This window comes from Nothobranchius furzeri, chromosome 7 (genome assembly GCF_043380555.1).
Source record: "Nothobranchius furzeri strain GRZ-AD chromosome 7, NfurGRZ-RIMD1, whole genome shotgun sequence".
NCBI classification, from domain to species: Eukaryota; Metazoa; Chordata; class Actinopteri; order Cyprinodontiformes; family Nothobranchiidae; genus Nothobranchius; species Nothobranchius furzeri.
Window position 1 is genome coordinate 21,636,157 of NC_091747.1, and position 17,904 is coordinate 21,654,060.

The window sequence follows — 17,904 nt, forward strand, 5'->3', positions numbered from 1 at the left end:
TCCAGTGTTGGCATGTGGAAAGACGCTCCTCGGGGAACGTCTTAGTTGGGCCTCTCTCCTGGAGGCGCTCAGTCAGACCCAGTGTTGACATGTGTCAAGACGCTCCTCGGGGCGCATCTTGCTTGGGCCTCTCCCCTGGAGGCGCTCAGTCAGACCGAGTGCTGACATGTGGCAAGACGCTCCTCGGGGCGCGTCTTGCTTGGGCCTCTCTCCTGGAGGCGCTCAGTCAGACCCAGTGTTGACATGTGGCAAGACGCTCCTCGGGGCGCGTCTTGCTTGGGCCTCTCTCCTGGTGGCGCTCAGTCAGACCGAGTGCTGACATGTGGCAAGACGCTCCTCGGGGCGCGTCTTGCTTGGGCTTCTCTCCTGGAGAACCTCAGTCAGACCCATTGTTGACATGTGGCAATACGCTCCTCGGGGAGCGTCTTATTTGGGCCTCTCTCCTGGAGGCGCTCAGTCAGACCGAGTAGTGTTATGTGGCAAGACGCTCCTCGGGGCGCGTCTTGCTTTGGCTTCTCTCCTGGAGGCCCTCAGTCAGACCCATTGTTGACATGTGGCAAGACGCTCCTCGGGGCGCGTATTGCTTGGGCCTCTCTCCTGGATGCCCTCTGTCAGACCCAGTGTTGACATGTGGCAAGACTTTCCTCGGGGCGCATCTTGCTTGGGCTTCTCTCATGGAGGCCCTCAGTCCGACCCAGTGTTGACATGTGTCAAGACGCTCCTCGGGGCGTGTCTTGCTTGGGCCTCTCTCCTGGAGGCGCTCAGTCAGACCCAGTGTTGACATGTGGCAAGACGCTCCTCGGGGCGCGTCTTGCTTGGGCCTCTCTCCTGGTGGCGCTCAGTCAGACCGAGTGCTGACATGTGGCAAGACGCTCCTCGGGGCACGTCTTGCTTGGGCCTCTCTCCTGGAGGCGCTCAGTCAGACCCAGAGGAGACATGTGTCAAGACGCTCCTCGGGGCGTGTCTTGCTTGGGCCTCTCTCCTGGAGGCGCTCAGTCAGACCCAGTGTTGACATGTGGCAAGACGCTCCTCGGGGCGCTTCTTGCTTGGGCTTCTCTCCTGGAGGCCCTCAGTCAGACCCATTGTTGACATGTGGCAAGACGCTCCTCGGGGCGCGTATTGCTTGGGCCTCTCTCCTGGATGCCCTCTGTCAGACCCAGTGTTGACATGTGGCAAGACTCTCCTCGGGGCGCGTCTTGCTTGGGCTTCTCACATGGAGGCCCTCAGTCAGACCCAGTGTTAACATGTGTCAAGACGCTCCTCGGGGCGTGTCTTGCTTGGGCCTCTCTCCTGGAGGCGCTCAGTCAGACCCAGTGTTGACATGTGGCAAGACGCTCCTCGGGGCGCTTCTTGCTTGGGCTTCTCTCTTGGAGGCCCTCAGTCAGACCCATTGTTGACATGTGGCAAGAAGCTCCTCGGGGCACGTCTTGCTTGGGCCTCTCTCCTGAAGGCACTCAGTCAGACCGAGTAGTGACATGTGACAAGACGCTCCTCGGGGCGCATCTTGCTGGGGCTTCTCTCATGGAGGCACTCAGTCAGACCCAGTGTTGACATGTGGCAAGATGCTCCTCGGGGAGCGTGTTGCTTGGACCTCTCTCCTGGAGGCGCTCAGTCAGACCCAGTGTTGACATGTGTCAAGACGCTCCTCGGGGCGCATCTTGCTTTGGCCTCTCTCCTGGAGGCGCTCAGTCAGACCGAGTGCTGACATGCGGCAAGAAGCTCCTCGGGGCGCGTCTTCCTTGGGCTTCTCTCCTGGAGGCCCTCAATCAGACCCATTGTTGACATGTGGCAAGACGCTCCTCGGGGCGCGTATTGCTTGGGCCTCTCTCCTGGATGCCCTCTGTCAGACCCAGTGTTGACATGTGGCAAGACTCTCCTCGGGGCGCGTCTTGCTTGGGCTTCTCACATGGAGGCCCTCAGTCAGACCCAGTGTTAACATGTGTCAAGACGCTCCTCGGGGCGTGTCTTGCTTGGGCCTCTCTCCTGGAGGCGCTCAGTCAGACCCAGTGTTGACATGTGGCAAGACGCTCCTCGGGGTGCTTCTTGCTTGGGCTTCTCTCCTGGAGGCCCTCAGTCAGACCCATTGTTGACATGTGGCAAGACGCTCTTCGGGGCACGTCTTGCTTGGGCCTCTCTCCTAGAGGCGCTCAGTCAGACCGAGTAGTGACATGTGACAAGACGCTCCTCGGGGCGCGTCTTGCTGGGGCTTCTCTCATGGAGGCACTCAGTCAGACCCAGTGTTGACATGTGTCAAGACGCTCCTCGGGCGTTTCTTGCTTGGGCCTCGCTCCTGGAGGCGCTCAGTCAGACCCAGTGTTGACATGTGACAAGACGCTCCTCGGGGCGCGTCTTGCTTGGGCCTCTCTCCTGGAGGCGCTCAGTCAGACCCAGAGGTGACATGTGTCAAGACGCTCCTCGGGCCTCTCTCCTGGAGGCGCTCAGTCAGACCCAGTGTTGACATGTGGCAAGATGCTCCTCGGGGCGCGTCTTGCTTGGGCCTCTCTCCTGGAGGTGCTCAGTCAGACCCAGTGTTGACATGTGGCAAGACGCTCCTCGGGGCGCGTCTTGCTGGTTCTTCTCTCATGGAGGCACTCAGTCAGATCCAGTGTTGACATGTGGAAAGACGCTCCTCGGGGAACGTCTTAGTTGGGCCTCTCTCCTGGAGGCGCTCAGTCAGACCCAGTGTTGACATGTGTCAAGACGCTCCTCGGGGCGCGTCTTGCTTGGGCCTCTCCCCTGGAGGCGCTCAGTCAGACCGAGTGCTGACATGTGGCAAGACGCTCCTCGGGGCGCGTCTTGCTTGGGCCTCTCTCCTGGAGGCGCTCAGTCAGACCCAGTGTTGACATGTGGCAAGACGCTCCTCGGGGCGCGTCTTGCTTGGGCCTCTCTCCTGGTGGCGCTCAGTCAGACCGAGTGCTGACATGTGGCAAGACGCTCCTCGGGGCGCGTCTTGCTTGGGCTTCTCTCCTGGAGAACCTCAGTCAGACCCATTGTTGACATGTGGCAATACGCTCCTCGGGGAGCGTCTTATTTGGGCCTCTCTCCTGGAGGCCCTCAGTCAGACCCAGTGTTGACATGTGGCAAGACGCTCCTTGGGGCGCGTCTTGCTTGGGCCTCTCTCCTGGAGGCGCTCAGTCAGACCGAGTAGTGTTATGTGGCAAGACGCTCCTCGGGGCGCGTCTTGCTGGGACCTCTCTCCTGGAGGCGCTCAGTTAGACCGAGTAGTGACATGTGGCAAGACGCTCCTCGGGGCGCGTCTTGCTTTGGCTTCTCTCCTGGAGGCCCTCAGTCAGACCCATTGTTGACATGTGGCAAGACGCTCCTCGGGGCGCGTATTGCTTGGGCCTCTCTCCTGGATGCCCTCTGTCAGACCCAGTGTTGACATGTGGCAAGACTTTCCTCGGGGCGCATCTTGCTTGGGCTTCTCTCATGGAGGCCCTCAGTCCGACCCAGTGTTGACATGTGTCAAGACGCTCCTCGGGGCGTGTCTTGCTTGGGCCTCTCTCCTGGAGGCGCTCAGTCAGACCCAGTGTTGACATCTGGCAAGGCGCTCCTCGGGGCGGGTCTTGCTTGGGCTTCTCTCCTGGAGGCCCTCAGTCAGACCCATTGTTGACATGTGGCAAGACGCTCCTCGGGGCACGTCTTGCTTGGGCCTCTCTCCTGGAGGCGCTCAGTCAGACCCAGAGGAGACATGTGTCAAGACGCTCCTCGGGGCGTGTCTTGCTTGGGCCTCTCTCCTGGAGGCGCTCAGTCAGACCCAGTGTTGGCATGTGGCAAGACGCTCCTCGGGGCGCTTCTTGCTTGGGCTTCTCTCCTGGAGGCCCTCAGTCAGACCCATTGTTGACATGTGGCAAGACGCTCCTCGGGACACGTCTTGCTTGGGCCTCTCTCCTGGAGGCGCTCAGTCAGACCGAGTAGTGACATGTGGCAAGACGCTCCAAAGGGCGCGTCTTGCTGGGGCTTCTCTCATGGAGGCGCTCAGTCAGACCGAGTAGTGACATGTGGCAAGACGCTCCTCGGGGCGCGTCTTGCTTGGGCCTCTGTCCTGGAGGCGCTCAATTAGACCCAGTGTTGACATGTGGCAAGACGCTCCTCGGGGCGCGTCTTGCTTGGGCTTCTCTCCTGGAGGCCCTCAGTCAGACCCATTGTTGACATGTGGCAAGACGCTCCTCGGGGCGCTTCTTGCTTGGGCCTCTCTCCTGGAGGCACTCAGTCAGACCGAGTGCTGACATGTGGCAAGACTCTCCTCGGGGCGCGTCTTGCTGGGGCCTCTCTCCTGGAGGCGCTCAGTCAGACCCAGTGTTGACATGTGTCAAGACGCTCCTCGGGCGTTTCTTGCTTGCGCCTCTCTCCTGGAGGCGCTCAGTCAGACCCAGAGGTGACATGTGGCAAGACGCTCCTCGAGCCTCTCTCCTGGAGGCGCTCAGTCAGACCCAGTGTTGACATGTGGCAAGACGCTCCTCGGGGCGCGTCTTGCTGGGGCTTCTCTCATGGAGGCACTCAGTCAGACCCAGTGTTGACATGTGGCAAGATGCTCCTCGGGGCACGTCTTGCTTGGGCCTCTCTCCTGGAGGCGCTCAGTCAGACCCAGAGGAGACATGTGTCAAGACGCTCCTCGGGGCGCGTCTTGCTTGGGCCTCTCTCCTGAAGGCGCTCAGTCAGACCGAGTGCTGACATGTGGCAAGACGCTCCTCGGGGCGCGTCTTATTTGGGCCTCTCTCTTGGGGGCCCTCAGTCAGACCCAGTGTTGACATCTGGCAAGACGCTCCTCGGGGCGCGTCTTGCTTGGGCTTCTCTCCTGGAGGCCCTCAGTCAGACCCATTGTTGACATGTGGCAAGACGCTCCTCGGGGCACGTCTTGCTTGGGCCTCTCTCCTGGAGGCGCTCAGTCAGATCGAGTAGTGACATGTGGCAAGACGCTCCTCGGGGCGCGTCTTGCTTGGACCTCCCTCCTGGAGGCGCTCAGTCAGACCGAGTAGTGACATGTGGCAAGACGCTCCTCGGGGCACGTCTTGCTTGGGCCTCTCTCCTGGAGGCGCTCAGTCAGACCCAGAGGAGACATGTGTCATGACGCTCCTCGGGGCGCGTCTTGCTTGGGCCTCTCTCCTGGAGGCGCTCAGTCAGACCGAGTGCTGACAGGTGGCAAGACGCTCCTCGGGGCACGTCTTGCTTGGGCCTCTCTCCTGGAGGCGCTCAGTCAGACCAAGTAGTGACATGTGGCAAGACGCTCCTCGGGGCGCGTCTTGCTTGGGCCTCTCTCCTGGAGGTGCTCAGTCAGACCCAGTGTTGACATGTGGCAAGACGCTCCTCGGGGCGCGTCTTGCTGGGGCTTCGCTCGTGGAGGCACTCAGTCAGACCCAGTGTTGACATGTGGCAAGATGCTCCTCGAGGCTTTTCTTGCTTGGGCCTCTCTCCTGCAGGCGCTCAGTCAGACCCAGAGGAGACATGTGTCAAGACGCTCCTCGGGGCGCGTCTTGCTTGGGCCTCTCTCCTGGAGGCGCTCAGTCAGACCGAGTGCTGACATGTGGCAAGACGCTCCTCCGGGCGCGTCTTGCTTGGGCCTCTCTCCTGGAGGCGCTCAGTCAGACCCAGTGTTCACATGTGGCAAGACGCTCCTCGGGGCGCGTCTTGCTTGGGCCTCTCTCCTGGAGGCGCTCAGTCAGACCCAGTGTTGACATGTGGCAAGACGCTCCTCGGGGCGCGTCTTGCTTGCGCCTCTCTCCTGGAGGCGCTCAGTCAGACCGAGTGCTGACAAGTGGCAAGACGCTCCTCGGGGCGCATCTTGCTTGGGCTTCTCTCTTGGAGGCCCTCAGTCAGACCCAGTGTTGACATGTGGCAAGACGCTCCTCGGGGCGCATCTTATTTGGGCCTCTCTCCTGGGGGCCCTCAGTCAGACCCAGTGTTGACATGTGTCAAGAGGCTCCTCGTGGCGCGTCTTGCTTGGGCTTCTCTCCTGGAGGCCCTCAGTCAGACCCATTGTTGACATGTGGCAAGACGCTCCTCGGGGCACGTCTTGCTTGGGCCTCTCTCCTGGAGGCGCTCAGTCAGACCGAGTAGTGACATGTGGCAAGACGCTCCTCGGGGCGCGTCTTGCTTGGACCTCCCTCCTGGAGTCGCTCAGTCAGACCGAGTAGTGACATGTGGCAAGACGCTCCTCGGGGCGTGTCTTGCTTGGACCTCTATCCTGGAGGCGCTCAGTTAGACCGAGTAGTGACATGTGGCAAGACGCTCCTCGGGGCAGGTCTTGCTTGGGCCTCTCTCCTGGAGGCGCTCAGTCAGACCGAGTGCTGACATAAGGCAAGATGCTCCTCGCGGCGCGTCTTGCTGGGGCCTCTCTCCTGGAGGTGCTCAATCAGACCCAGTGGTGACACGTGGCAAGACGTTCCTCGGGGCGCGTCTTGCTTGGGCCTCTCTCCTGGAGGAGCTCAGTCAGACCCAGTGGTGACACGTGGCAAGACGCTCCTCGGGGCGCATCTTGCTTGGGCCTCTCTCCTGGAGGCGCTAAGTCAGACCCAGTGTTGACACGTGGCAAGTCGCTCCTCGGGGCGCGTCTTGCTTGGGCCTCTCTCCTGGAGGCGCTCAGTCAGACCCAGTGTTGACATGTGGCAAGACACTCCTCGGGGAGTTTCTTGCTTGGGCCTCTCTCATGGAGGCCCTCTGTCAGACCAAGTGTTGACATGTGTCAAGACGCTCCTCGGGGCGCATCTTGCTTTGGCCTCTCACCTGGAGGCGCTCAGTCAGACCGAGTGCTGACATGTGGCAAGAAGCTCCTCGGGGCGCGTCTTCCTTGGGCTTCTCTCCTGGAGGCCCTCAGTCAGACCCATTGTTGACATGTGGCAAGACGCTCCTCGGGGCGCGTATTGCTTGGGCCTCTCTCCTGGATGCCCTCTGTCAGACCCAGTGTTGACATGTGGCAAGACTCTCCTCGGGGCGCGTCTTGCTTGGGCTGCTCACATGGAGGCCCTCAGTCAGACCCAGTGTTAACATGTGTCAAGACGCTCCCCGGGGCCTGTCTTGCTTGGGCCTCTCTCCTGGAGGCGCTCAGTCAGACCCAGTGTTGACATGTGGCAAGACGCTCCTCGGGGCGCTTCTTGCTTGGGCTTCTCTCCTGGAGGCACTCAGTCAGACCCATTGTTGACATGTGGCAAGACGCTCCTCGGGGCACGTCTTGCTTGGGCCTCTCTCCTGGAGGCGCTCAGTCAGACCGAGTAGTGACATGTGACAAGACGCTCCTCGGGGCGTGTCTTGCTGGGGCTTCTCTCATGGAGGCACTCAGTCAGACCCAGTGTTGACATGTGGCAAGACGCTCCTCCGGGCGCGTATTGCTTGGGCCTCTCTCCTGGATGCCCTCTGTCAGACCCAGTGTTGACATGTGGCAAGACTCTCCTCGGGGCGCGTCTTGCTTGGGCTTCTCACATGGAGGCCCTCAGTCAGACCCAGTGTTAACATGTGTCAAGACGCTCCTCGGGGCGTGTCTTGCTTGGGCCTCTCTCCTGGAGGCGCTCAGTCAGACCCAGTGTTGACATGTGGCAAGACGCTCCTCGGGGCGCTTCTTGCTTGGGCTTCTCTCTTGGAGGCCCTCAGTCAGACCCATTGTTGACATGTGACAAGACGCTCCTCGGGGCGCATCTTGCTGGGGCTTCTCTCATGGAGGCACTCAGTCAGACCCAGTGTTGACATGTGGCAAGATGCTCCTCGGGGAGCGTGTTGCTTGGACCTCTCTCCTGGAGGCGCTCAGTCAGACCCAGTGTTGACATGTGTCAAGACGCTCCTCGGGGCGCATCTTGCTTTGGCCTCTCTCCTGGAGGCGCTCAGTCAGACCGAGTGCTGACATGCGGCAAGAAGCTCCTCGGGGCGCGTCTTCCTTGGGCTTCTCTCATCGAGGCACTCAGTCAGACCCAGTGTTGACATGTGGAAAGACGCTCCTCGGGGAACGTCTTAGTTGGGCCTCTCTCCTGGAGGCGCTCAGTCAGACCCAGAGGAGAAATGTGGCAAGACGCTCCTCGGGGCGCGTCTTGCTTGGGCCTCTGTCCTGGAGGCGCTCAAATAGACCCAGTGTTGCCATGTGGCAAGACGCTCCTCGGGGCGCGTCTTGCTTGGGCTTCTCTCCTGGAGGCCCTCAGTCAGACCCATTGTTGACATGTGGCAAGACGCTCCTCGGGGCGCTTCTTGCTTGGGCCTCTCTCCTGGAGGCACTCAGTCAGACCGAGTGCTGACATGTGGCAAGACTCTCCTCGGGGCGCGTCTTGCTGGGGCCTCTCTCCTGGAGGCGCTCAGTCAGACCCAGTGTTGACATGTGTCAAGACGCTCCTCGGGCGTTTCTTGCTTGCGCCTCTCTCCTGGAGGCGCTCAGTCAGACCCAGAGGTGACATGTGGCAAGACGCTCCTCGAGCCTCTCTCCTGGAGGCGCTCAGTCAGACCCAGTGTTGACATGTGGCAAGACGCTCCTCGGGGCGCGTCTTGCTGGGGCTTCTCTCATGGAGGCACTCAGTCAGACCCAGTGTTGACATGTGGCAAGATGCTCCTCGGGGCACGTCTTGCTTGGGCCTCTCTCCTGGAGGCGCTCAGTCAGACCCAGAGGAGACATGTGTCAAGACGCTCCTCGGGGCGCGTCTTGCTTGGGCCTCTCTCCTGAAGGCGCTCAGTCAGACCGAGTGCTGACATGTGGCAAGACGCTCCTCGGGGCGCGTCTTATTTGGGCCTCTCTCTTGGGGGCCCTCAGTCAGACCCAGTGTTGACATCTGGCAAGACGCTCCTCGGGGCGCGTCTTGCTTGGGCTTCTCTCCTGGAGGCCCTCAGTCAGACCCATTGTTGACATGTGGCAAGACGCTCCTCGGGGCACGTCTTGCTTGGGCCTCTCTCCTGGAGGCGCTCAGTCAGATCGAGTAGTGACATGTGGCAAGACGCTGACGCTCCTCGGGGCGCGTCTTGCTTGGACCTCCCTCCTGGAGGCGCTCAGTCAGACCGAGTAGTGACATGTGGCAAGACGCTCCTCGGGGCACGTCTTGCTTGGGCCTCTCTCCTGGAGGCGCTCAGTCAGACCCAGAGGAGACATGTGTCATGACGCTCCTCGGGGCGCGTCTTGCTTGGGCCTCTCTCCTGGAGGCGCTCAGTCAGACCGAGTGCTGACAGGTGGCAAGACGCTCCTCGGGGCACGTCTTGCTTGGGCCTCTCTCCTGGAGGCGCTCAGTCAGACCAAGTAGTGACATGTGGCAAGACGCTCCTCGGGGCGCGTCTTGCTTGGGCCTCTCTCCTGGAGGTGCTCAGTCAGACCCAGTGTTGACATGTGGCAAGACGCTCCTCGGGGCGCGTCTTGCTGGGGCTTCGCTCGTGGAGGCACTCAGTCAGACCCAGTGTTGACATGTGGCAAGATGCTCCTCGAGGCTTTTCTTGCTTGGGCCTCTCTCCTGCAGGCGCTCAGTCAGACCCAGAGGAGACATGTGTCAAGACGCTCCTCGGGGCGCGTCTTGCTTGGGCCTCTCTCCTGGAGGCGCTCAGTCAGACCGAGTGCTGACATGTGGCAAGACGCTCCTCCGGGCGCGTCTTGCTTGGGCCTCTCTCCTGGAGGCGCTCAGTCAGACCCAGTGTTCACATGTGGCAAGACGCTCCTCGGGGCGCGTCTTGCTTGGGCCTCTCTCCTGGAGGCGCTCAGTCAGACCCAGTGTTGACATGTGGCAAGACGCTCCTCGGGGCGCGTCTTGCTTGCGCCTCTCTCCTGGAGGCGCTCAGTCAGACCGAGTGCTGACAAGTGGCAAGACGCTCCTCGGGGCGCATCTTGCTTGGGCTTCTCTCTTGGAGGCCCTCAGTCAGACCCAGTGTTGACATGTGGCAAGACGCTCCTCGGGGCGCATCTTATTTGGGCCTCTCTCCTGGGGGCCCTCAGTCAGACCCAGTGTTGACATGTGTCAAGAGGCTCCTCGTGGCGCGTCTTGCTTGGGCTTCTCTCCTGGAGGCCCTCAGTCAGACCCATTGTTGACATGTGGCAAGACGCTCCTCGGGGCACGTCTTGCTTGGGCCTCTCTCCTGGAGGCGCTCAGTCAGACCGAGTAGTGACATGTGGCAAGACGCTCCTCGGGGCGCGTCTTGCTTGGACCTCCCTCCTGGAGTCGCTCAGTCAGACCGAGTAGTGACATGTGGCAAGACGCTCCTCGGGGCGTGTCTTGCTTGGACCTCTATCCTGGAGGCGCTCAGTTAGACCGAGTAGTGACATGTGGCAAGACGCTCCTCGGGGCAGGTCTTGCTTGGGCCTCTCTCCTGGAGGCGCTCAGTCAGACCGAGTGCTGACATAAGGCAAGATGCTCCTCGCGGCGCGTCTTGCTGGGGCCTCTCTCCTGGAGGTGCTCAATCAGACCCAGTGGTGACACGTGGCAAGACGTTCCTCGGGGCGCGTCTTGCTTGGAACTCTCTCCTGGAGGAGCTCAGTCAGACCCAGTGGTGACACGTGGCAAGACGCTCCTCGGGGCGCATCTTGCTTGGGCCTCTCTCCTGGAGGCGCTAAGTCAGACCCAGTGTTGACACGTGGCAAGTCGCTCCTCGGGGCGCTTCTTGCTTGGGCCTCTCTCCTGGAGGCGCTCAGTCAGACCCAGTGTTGACATGTGGCAAGACACTCCTCGGGGAGTGTCTTGCTTGGGCCTCTCTCATGGAGGCCCTCTGTCAGACCAAGTGTTGACATGTGTCAAGACGCTCCTCGGGGCGCATCTTGCTTTGGCCTCTCACCTGGAGGCGCTCAGTCAGACCGAGTGCTGACATGTGGCAAGAAGCTCCTCGGGGCGCGTCTTCCTTGGGCTTCTCTCCTGGAGGCCCTCAGTCAGACCCATTGTTGACATGTGGCAAGACGCTCCTCGGGGCGCGTATTGCTTGGGCCTCTCTCCTGGATGCCCTCTGTCAGACCCAGTGTTGACATGTGGCAAGACTCTCCTCGGGGCGCGTCTTGCTTGGGCTGCTCACATGGAGGCCCTCAGTCAGACCCAGTGTTAACATGTGTCAAGACGCTCCCCGGGGCCTGTCTTGCTTGGGCCTCTCTCCTGGAGGCGCTCAGTCAGACCCAGTGTTGACATGTGGCAAGACGCTCCTCGGGGCGCTTCTTGCTTGGGCTTCTCTCCTGGAGGCACTCAGTCAGACCCATTGTTGACATGTGGCAAGACGCTCCTCGGGGCACGTCTTGCTTGGGCCTCTCTCCTGGAGGCGCTCAGTCAGACCGAGTAGTGACATGTGACAAGACGCTCCTCGGGGCGTGTCTTGCTGGGGCTTCTCTCATGGAGGCACTCAGTCAGACCCAGTGTTGACATGTGGCAAGACGCTCCTCGGGGCGCGTATTGCTTGGGCCTCTCTCCTGGATGCCCTCTGTCAGACCCAGTGTTGACATGTGGCAAGACTCTCCTCGGGGCGCGTCTTGCTTGGGCTTCTCACATGGAGGCCCTCAGTCAGACCCAGTGTTAACATGTGTCAAGACGCTCCTCGGGGCGTGTCTTGCTTGGGCCTCTCTCCTGGAGGCGCTCAGTCAGACCCAGTGTTGACATGTGGCAAGACGCTCCTCGGGGCGCTTCTTGCTTGGGCTTCTCTCTTGGAGGCCCTCAGTCAGACCCATTGTTGACATGTGACAAGACGCTCCTCGGGGCGCATCTTGCTTGGGCTTCTCTCATGGAGGCACTCAGTCAGACCCAGTGTTGACATGTGGCAAGATGCTCCTCGGGGAGCGTGTTGCTTGGACCTCTCTCCTGGAGGCGCTCAGTCAGACCCAGTGTTGACATGTGTCAAGACGCTCCTCGGGGCGCATCTTGCTTTGGCCTCTCTCCTGGAGGCGCTCAGTCAGACCGAGTGCTGACATGCGGCAAGAAGCTCCTCGGGGCGCGTCTTCCTTGGGCTTCTCTCATCGAGGCACTCAGTCAGACCCAGTGTTGACATGTGGAAAGACGCTCCTCGGGGAACGTCTGAATTGGGCCTCTCTCCTGGAGGCGCTCAGTCAGACCCAGAGGAGAAATGTGTCAAGACGCTCCTCGGGGCGCGTCTTGCTTGGGCCTCTCCCCTGGAGGCGCTCAGTCAGACCGAGTGCTGACATGTGGCAAGACGCTCCTCGGGGCGTGTCTTGCTGGGGCTTCTCTCATGGAGGCACTCAGTCAGACCCAGTGTTGACATGTGGCAAGACGCTCCTCGGGGCGCGTATTGCTTGGGCCTCTCTCCTGGATGCCCTCTGTCAGACCCAGTGTTGACATGTGGCAAGACTCTCCTCGGGGCGCGTCTTGCTTGGGCTTCTCACATGGAGGCCCTCAGTCAGACCCAGTGTTAACATGTGTCAAGATGCTCCTCGGGGCGTGTCTTGCTTGGGCCTCTCTCCTGGAGGCGCTCAGTCAGACCCAGTGTTGACATGTGGCAAGACGCTCCTCGGGGTGCTTCTTGCTTGGGCTTCTCTCCTGGAGGCCCTCAGTCAGACCCATTGTTGACATGTGGCAAGACGCTCTTCGGGGCACGTCTTGCTTGGGCCTCTCTCCTGGAGGCGCTCAGTCAGACCGAGTAGTGACATGTGACAAGACGCTCCTCGGGGCGTGTCTTGCTGGGGCTTCTCTCATGGAGGCACTCAGTCAGACCCAGTGTTGACATGTGTCAAGACGCTCCTCGGGCGTTTCTTGCTTGGGCCTCGCTCCTGGAGGCGCTCAGTCAGACCCAGTGTTGACATGTGACAAGACGCTCCTCGGGGCGCGTCTTGCTTGGGCCTCTCTCCTGGAGGCGCTCAGTCAGACCCAGAGGTGACATGTGTCAAGACGCTCCTCGGGCCTCTCTCCTGGAGGCGCTCAGTCAGACCCAGTGTTGACATGTGGCAAGATGCTCCTCGGGGCGCGTCTTGCTTGGGCCTCTCTCCTGGAGGTGCTCAGTCAGACCCAGTGTTGACATGTGGCAAGACGCTCCTCGGGGCGCGTCTTGCTGGTTCTTCTCTCATCGAGGCACTCAGTCAGACCCAGTGTTGACATGTGGAAAGACGCTCCTCGGGGAACGTTTTAGTTGGGCCTCTCTCCTGGAGGCGCTCAGTCAGACCCAGAGGAGAAATGTGTCAAGACGCTCCTCGGGGCGCGTCTTGCTTGGGCCTCTCCCCTGGAGGCGCTCAGTCAGACCGAGTGCTGACATGTGGCAAGACGCTCCTCGGGGCACGTCTTGCTTGGGCCTCTCTCCTGGAGGCGCTCAGTCAGACCCAGTGTTGACATGTGGCAAGACGCTCCTCGGGGCGCGTCTTGCTTGGGCCTCTCTCCTGGTGGCGCTCAGTCAGACCGAGTGCTGACATGTGGCAAGACGCTCCTCGGGGCGCGTCTTGCTTGGGCTTCTCTCCTGGAGAACCTCAGTCAGACCCATTGTTGACATGTGGCAATACGCTCCTCGGGGAGCGTCTTATTTGGGCCTCTCTCCTGGAGGCCCTCAGTCAGACCCAGTGTTGACATGTGGCAAGACGCTCCTCGGGGCGCGTCTTGCTTGGGCCTCTCTCCTGGAGGCGCTCAGTCAGACCGAGTAGTGTTATGTGGCAAGACGCTCCTCGGGGCGCGTCTTGCTGGGACCTCTCTCCTGGAGGCACTCAGTTAGACCGAGTAGTGACATGTGGCAAGACGCTCCTCGGGGCGCGTCTTGCTTTGGCTTCTCTCCTGGAGGCCCTCAGTCAGACCCATTGTTGACATGTGGCAAGACGCTCCTCGGGGCGCGTATTGCTTGGGCCTCTCTCCTGGATGCCCTCTGTCAGACCCAGTGTTGACATGTGGCAAGACTTTCCTCGGGGCGCATCTTGCTTGGGCTTCTCTCATGGAGGCCCTCAGTCAGACCCAGTGTTGACATGTGTCAAGACGCTCCTCGGGGCGTGTCTTGCTTGGGCCTCTCTCCTGGAGGCGCTCAGTCAGACCCAGTGTTGACATCTGGCAAGGCGCTCCTCGGGGCGGGTCTTGCTTGGGCTTCTCTCCTGGAGGCCCTCAGTCAGACCCATTGTTGACATGTGGCAAGACGCTCCTCGGGGCGCTTCTTGCTTGGGCTTCTCTCCTGGAGGCGCTCAGTCAGACCCAGAGGAGACATGTGTCAAGACGCTCCTCGGGGCGTGTCTTGCTTGGGCCTCTCTCCTGGAGGCGCTCAGTCAGACCCAGTGTTGACATGTGGCAAGACGCTCCTCGGGGCGCTTCTTGCTTGGGCTTCTCTCCTGGAGGCCCTCAGTCAGACCCATTGTTGACATGTGGCAAGACGCTGCTCGGGACACGTCTTGCTTGGGCCTCTCTCCTGGAGGCGCTCAGTCAGACCGAGTAGTGACATGTGGCAAGACGCTCCACAGGGCGCGTCTTGCTGGGGCTTCTCTCATGGAGGCGCTCAGTCAGACCGAGTAGTGACATGTGGCAAGACGCTCCTCGGGGCGCGTCTTGCTTGGGCCTCTGTCCTGGAGGCGCTCAATTAGACCCAGTGTTGACATGTGGCAAGACGCTCCTCGGGGCGCGTCTTGCTTGGGCTTCTCTCCTGGAGGCCCTCAGTCAGACCCATTGTTGACATGTGGCAAGACGCTCCTCGGGGCGCTTCTTGCTTGGGCCTCTCTCCTGGAGGCACTCAGTCAGACCGAGTGCTGACATGTGGCAAGACTCTCCTCGGGGCGCGTCTTGCTGGGGCCTCTCTCCTGGAGGCGCTCAGTCAGACCCAGTGTTGACATGTGTCAAGACGCTCCTCGGGCGTTTCTTGCTTGCGCCTCTCTCCTGGAGGCGCTCAGTCAGACCCAGAGGTGACATGTGGCAAGACGCTCCTCGAGCCTCTCTCCTGGAGGCGCTCAGTCAGACCCAGTGTTGACATGTGGCAAGACGCTCCTCGGGGCGCGTCTTGCTGGGGCTTCTCTCATGGAGGCACTCAGTCAGACCCAGTGTTGACATGTGGCAAGATGCTCCTCGGGGCACGTCTTGCTTGGGCCTCTCTCCTGGAGGCGCTCAGTCAGACCCAGAGGAGACATGTGTCAAGACGCTCCTCGGGGCGCGTCTTGCTTGGGCCTCTCTCCTGAAGGCGCTCAGTCAGACCGAGTGCTGACATGTGGCAAGACGCTCCTCGGGGCGCGTCTTATTTGGGCCTCTCTCTTGGGGGCCCTCAGTCAGACCCAGTGTTGACATCTGGCAAGACGCTCCTCGGGGCGCGTCTTGCTTGGGCTTCTCTCCTGGAGGCCCTCAGTCAGACCCATTGTTGACATGTGGCAAGACGCTCCTCGGGGCACGTCTTGCTTGGGCCTCTCTCCTGGAAGCGCTCAGTCAGATCGAGTAGTGACATGTGGCAAGACGCTCCTCGGGGCGCGTCTTGCTTGGACCTCCCTCCTGGAGGCGCTCAGTCAGACCGAGTAGTGACATGTGGCAAGACGCTCCTCGGGGCACGTCTTGCTTGGGCCTCTCTCCTGGAGGCGCTCAGTCAGACCCAGAGGAGACATGTGTCATGACGCTCCTCGGGGCGCGTCTTGCTTGGGCCTCTCTCCTGGAGGCGCTCAGTCAGACCGAGTGCTGACAGGTGGCAAGACGCTCCTCGGGGCACGTCTTGCTTGGGCCTCTCTCCTGGAGGCGCTCAGTCAGACCAAGTAGTGACATGTGGCAAGACGCTCCTCGGGGCACGTCTTGCTTGGGCCTCTCTCCTGGAGGTGCTCAGTCAGACCCAGTGTTGACATGTGGCAAGACGCTCCTCGGGGCGCGTCTTGCTGGGGCTTCGCTCGTGGAGGCACTCAGTCAGACCCAGTGTTGACATGTGGCAAGATGCTCCTCGAGGCTTTTCTTGCTTGGGCCTCTCTCCTGCAGGCGCTCAGTCAGACCCAGAGGAGACATGTGTCAAGACGCTCCTCGGGGCGCGTCTTGCTTGGGCCTCTCTCCTGGAGGCGCTCAGTCAGACCGAGTGCTGACATGTGGCAAGACGCTCCTCCGGGCGCGTCTTGCTTGGGCCTCTCTCCTGGAGGCGCTCAGTCAGACCCAGTGTTCACATGTGGCAAGACGCTCCTCGGGGCGCGTCTTGCTTGGGCCTCTCTCCTGGAGGCGCTCAGTCAGACCCAGTGTTGACATGTGGCAAGACGCTCCTCGGGGCGTGTCTTGCTTGCGCCTCTCTCCTGGAGGCGCTCAGTCAGACCGAGTGCTGACAAGTGGCAAGACGCTCCTCGGGGCGCATCTTGCTTGGGCTTCTCTCCTGGAGGCCCTCAGTCAGACCCAGTGTTGACATGTGGCAAGACGCTCCTCGGGGCGCGTCTTATTTGGGCCTCTCTCCTGGGGGCCCTCAGTCAGACCCAGTGTTGACATGTATCAAGAGGCTCCTCGGGGCGCGTCTTGCTTGGGCTTCTCTCCTGGAGGCCCTCAGTCAGACCCATTGTTGACATGTGGCAAGACGCTCCTCGGGGCACGTCTTGCTTGGGCCTCTCTCCTGGAGGCGCTCAGTCAGACCGAGTAGTGACATGTGGCAAGACGCTCCTCGGGGCGCGTCTTGCTTGGACCTCCCTCCTGGAGTCGCTCAGTCAGACCGAGTAGTGACATGTGGCAAGACGCTCCTCGGGGCGTGTCTTGCTTGGACCTCTATCCTGGAGGCGCTCAGTTAGACCGAGTAGTGACATGTGGCAAGACGCTCCTCGGGGCAGGTCTTGCTTGGGCCTCTCTCCTGGAGGCGCTCAGTCAGACCGAGTGCTGACATAAGGCAAGATGCTCCTCGCGGCGCGTCTTGCTGGGGCCTCTCTCCTGGAGGTGCTCAATCAGACCCAGTGGTGACACGTGGCAAGACGTTCCTCGGGGTGCGTCTTGCTTGGGCCTCTCTCCTGGAGGAGCTCAGTCAGACCCAGTGGTGACACGTGGCAAGACGCTCCTCGGGGCGCATCTTGCTTGGGCCTCTCTCCTGGAGGCGCTAAGTCAGACCCAGTGTTGACACGTGGCAAGTCGCTCCTCGGGGCGCATCTTGCTTGGGCCTCTCTCCTGGAGGCGCTCAGTCAGACCCAGAGGTGACATGTGTCAAGACGCTCCTCGGGCCTCTCTCCTGGAGGCGCTCAGTCAGACCCAGTGTTGACATGTGGCAAGATGCTCCTCGGGGCGCGTCTTGCTTGGGCCTCTCTCCTGGAGGTGCTCAGTCAGACCCAGTGTTGACATGTGGCAAGACGCTCCTCGGGGCGCGTCTTGCTGGTTCTTCTCTCATCGAGGCACTCAGTCAGACCCAGTGTTGACATGTGGAAAGACGCTCCTCGGGGAACGTTTTAGTTGGGCCTCTCTCCTGGAGGCGCTCAGTCAGACCCAGAGGAGAAATGTGTCAAGACGCTCCTCGGGGCGCGTCTTGCTTGGGCCTCTCCCCTGGAGGCGCTCAGTCAGACCGAGTGCTGACATGTGGCAAGACGCTCCTCGGGGCACGTCTTGCTTGGGCCTCTCTCCTGGAGGCGCTCAGTCAGACCCAGTGTTGACATGTGGCAAGACGCTCCTCGGGGCGCGTCTTGCTTGGGCCTCTCTCCTGGTGGCGCTCAGTCAGACCGAGTGCTGACATGTGGCAAGACGCTCCTCGGGGCGCGTCTTGCTTGGGCTTCTCTCCTGGAGAACCTCAGTCAGACCCATTGTTGACATGTGGCAATACGCTCCTCGGGGAGCGTCTTATTTGGGCCTCTCTCCTGGAGGCCCTCAGTCAGACCCAGTGTTGACATGTGGCAAGACGCTCCTCGGGGCGCGTCTTGCTTGGGCCTCTCTCCTGGAGGCGCTCAGTCAGACCGAGTAGTGTTATGTGGCAAGACGCTCCTCGGGGCGCGTCTTGCTGGGACCTCTCTCCTGGAGGCACTCAGTTAGACCGAGTAGTGACATGTGGCAAGACGCTCCTCGGGGCGCGTCTTGCTTTGGCTTCTCTCCTGGAGGCCCTCAGTCAGACCCATTGTTGACATGTGGCAAGACGCTCCTCGGGGCGCGTATTGCTTGGGCCTCTCTC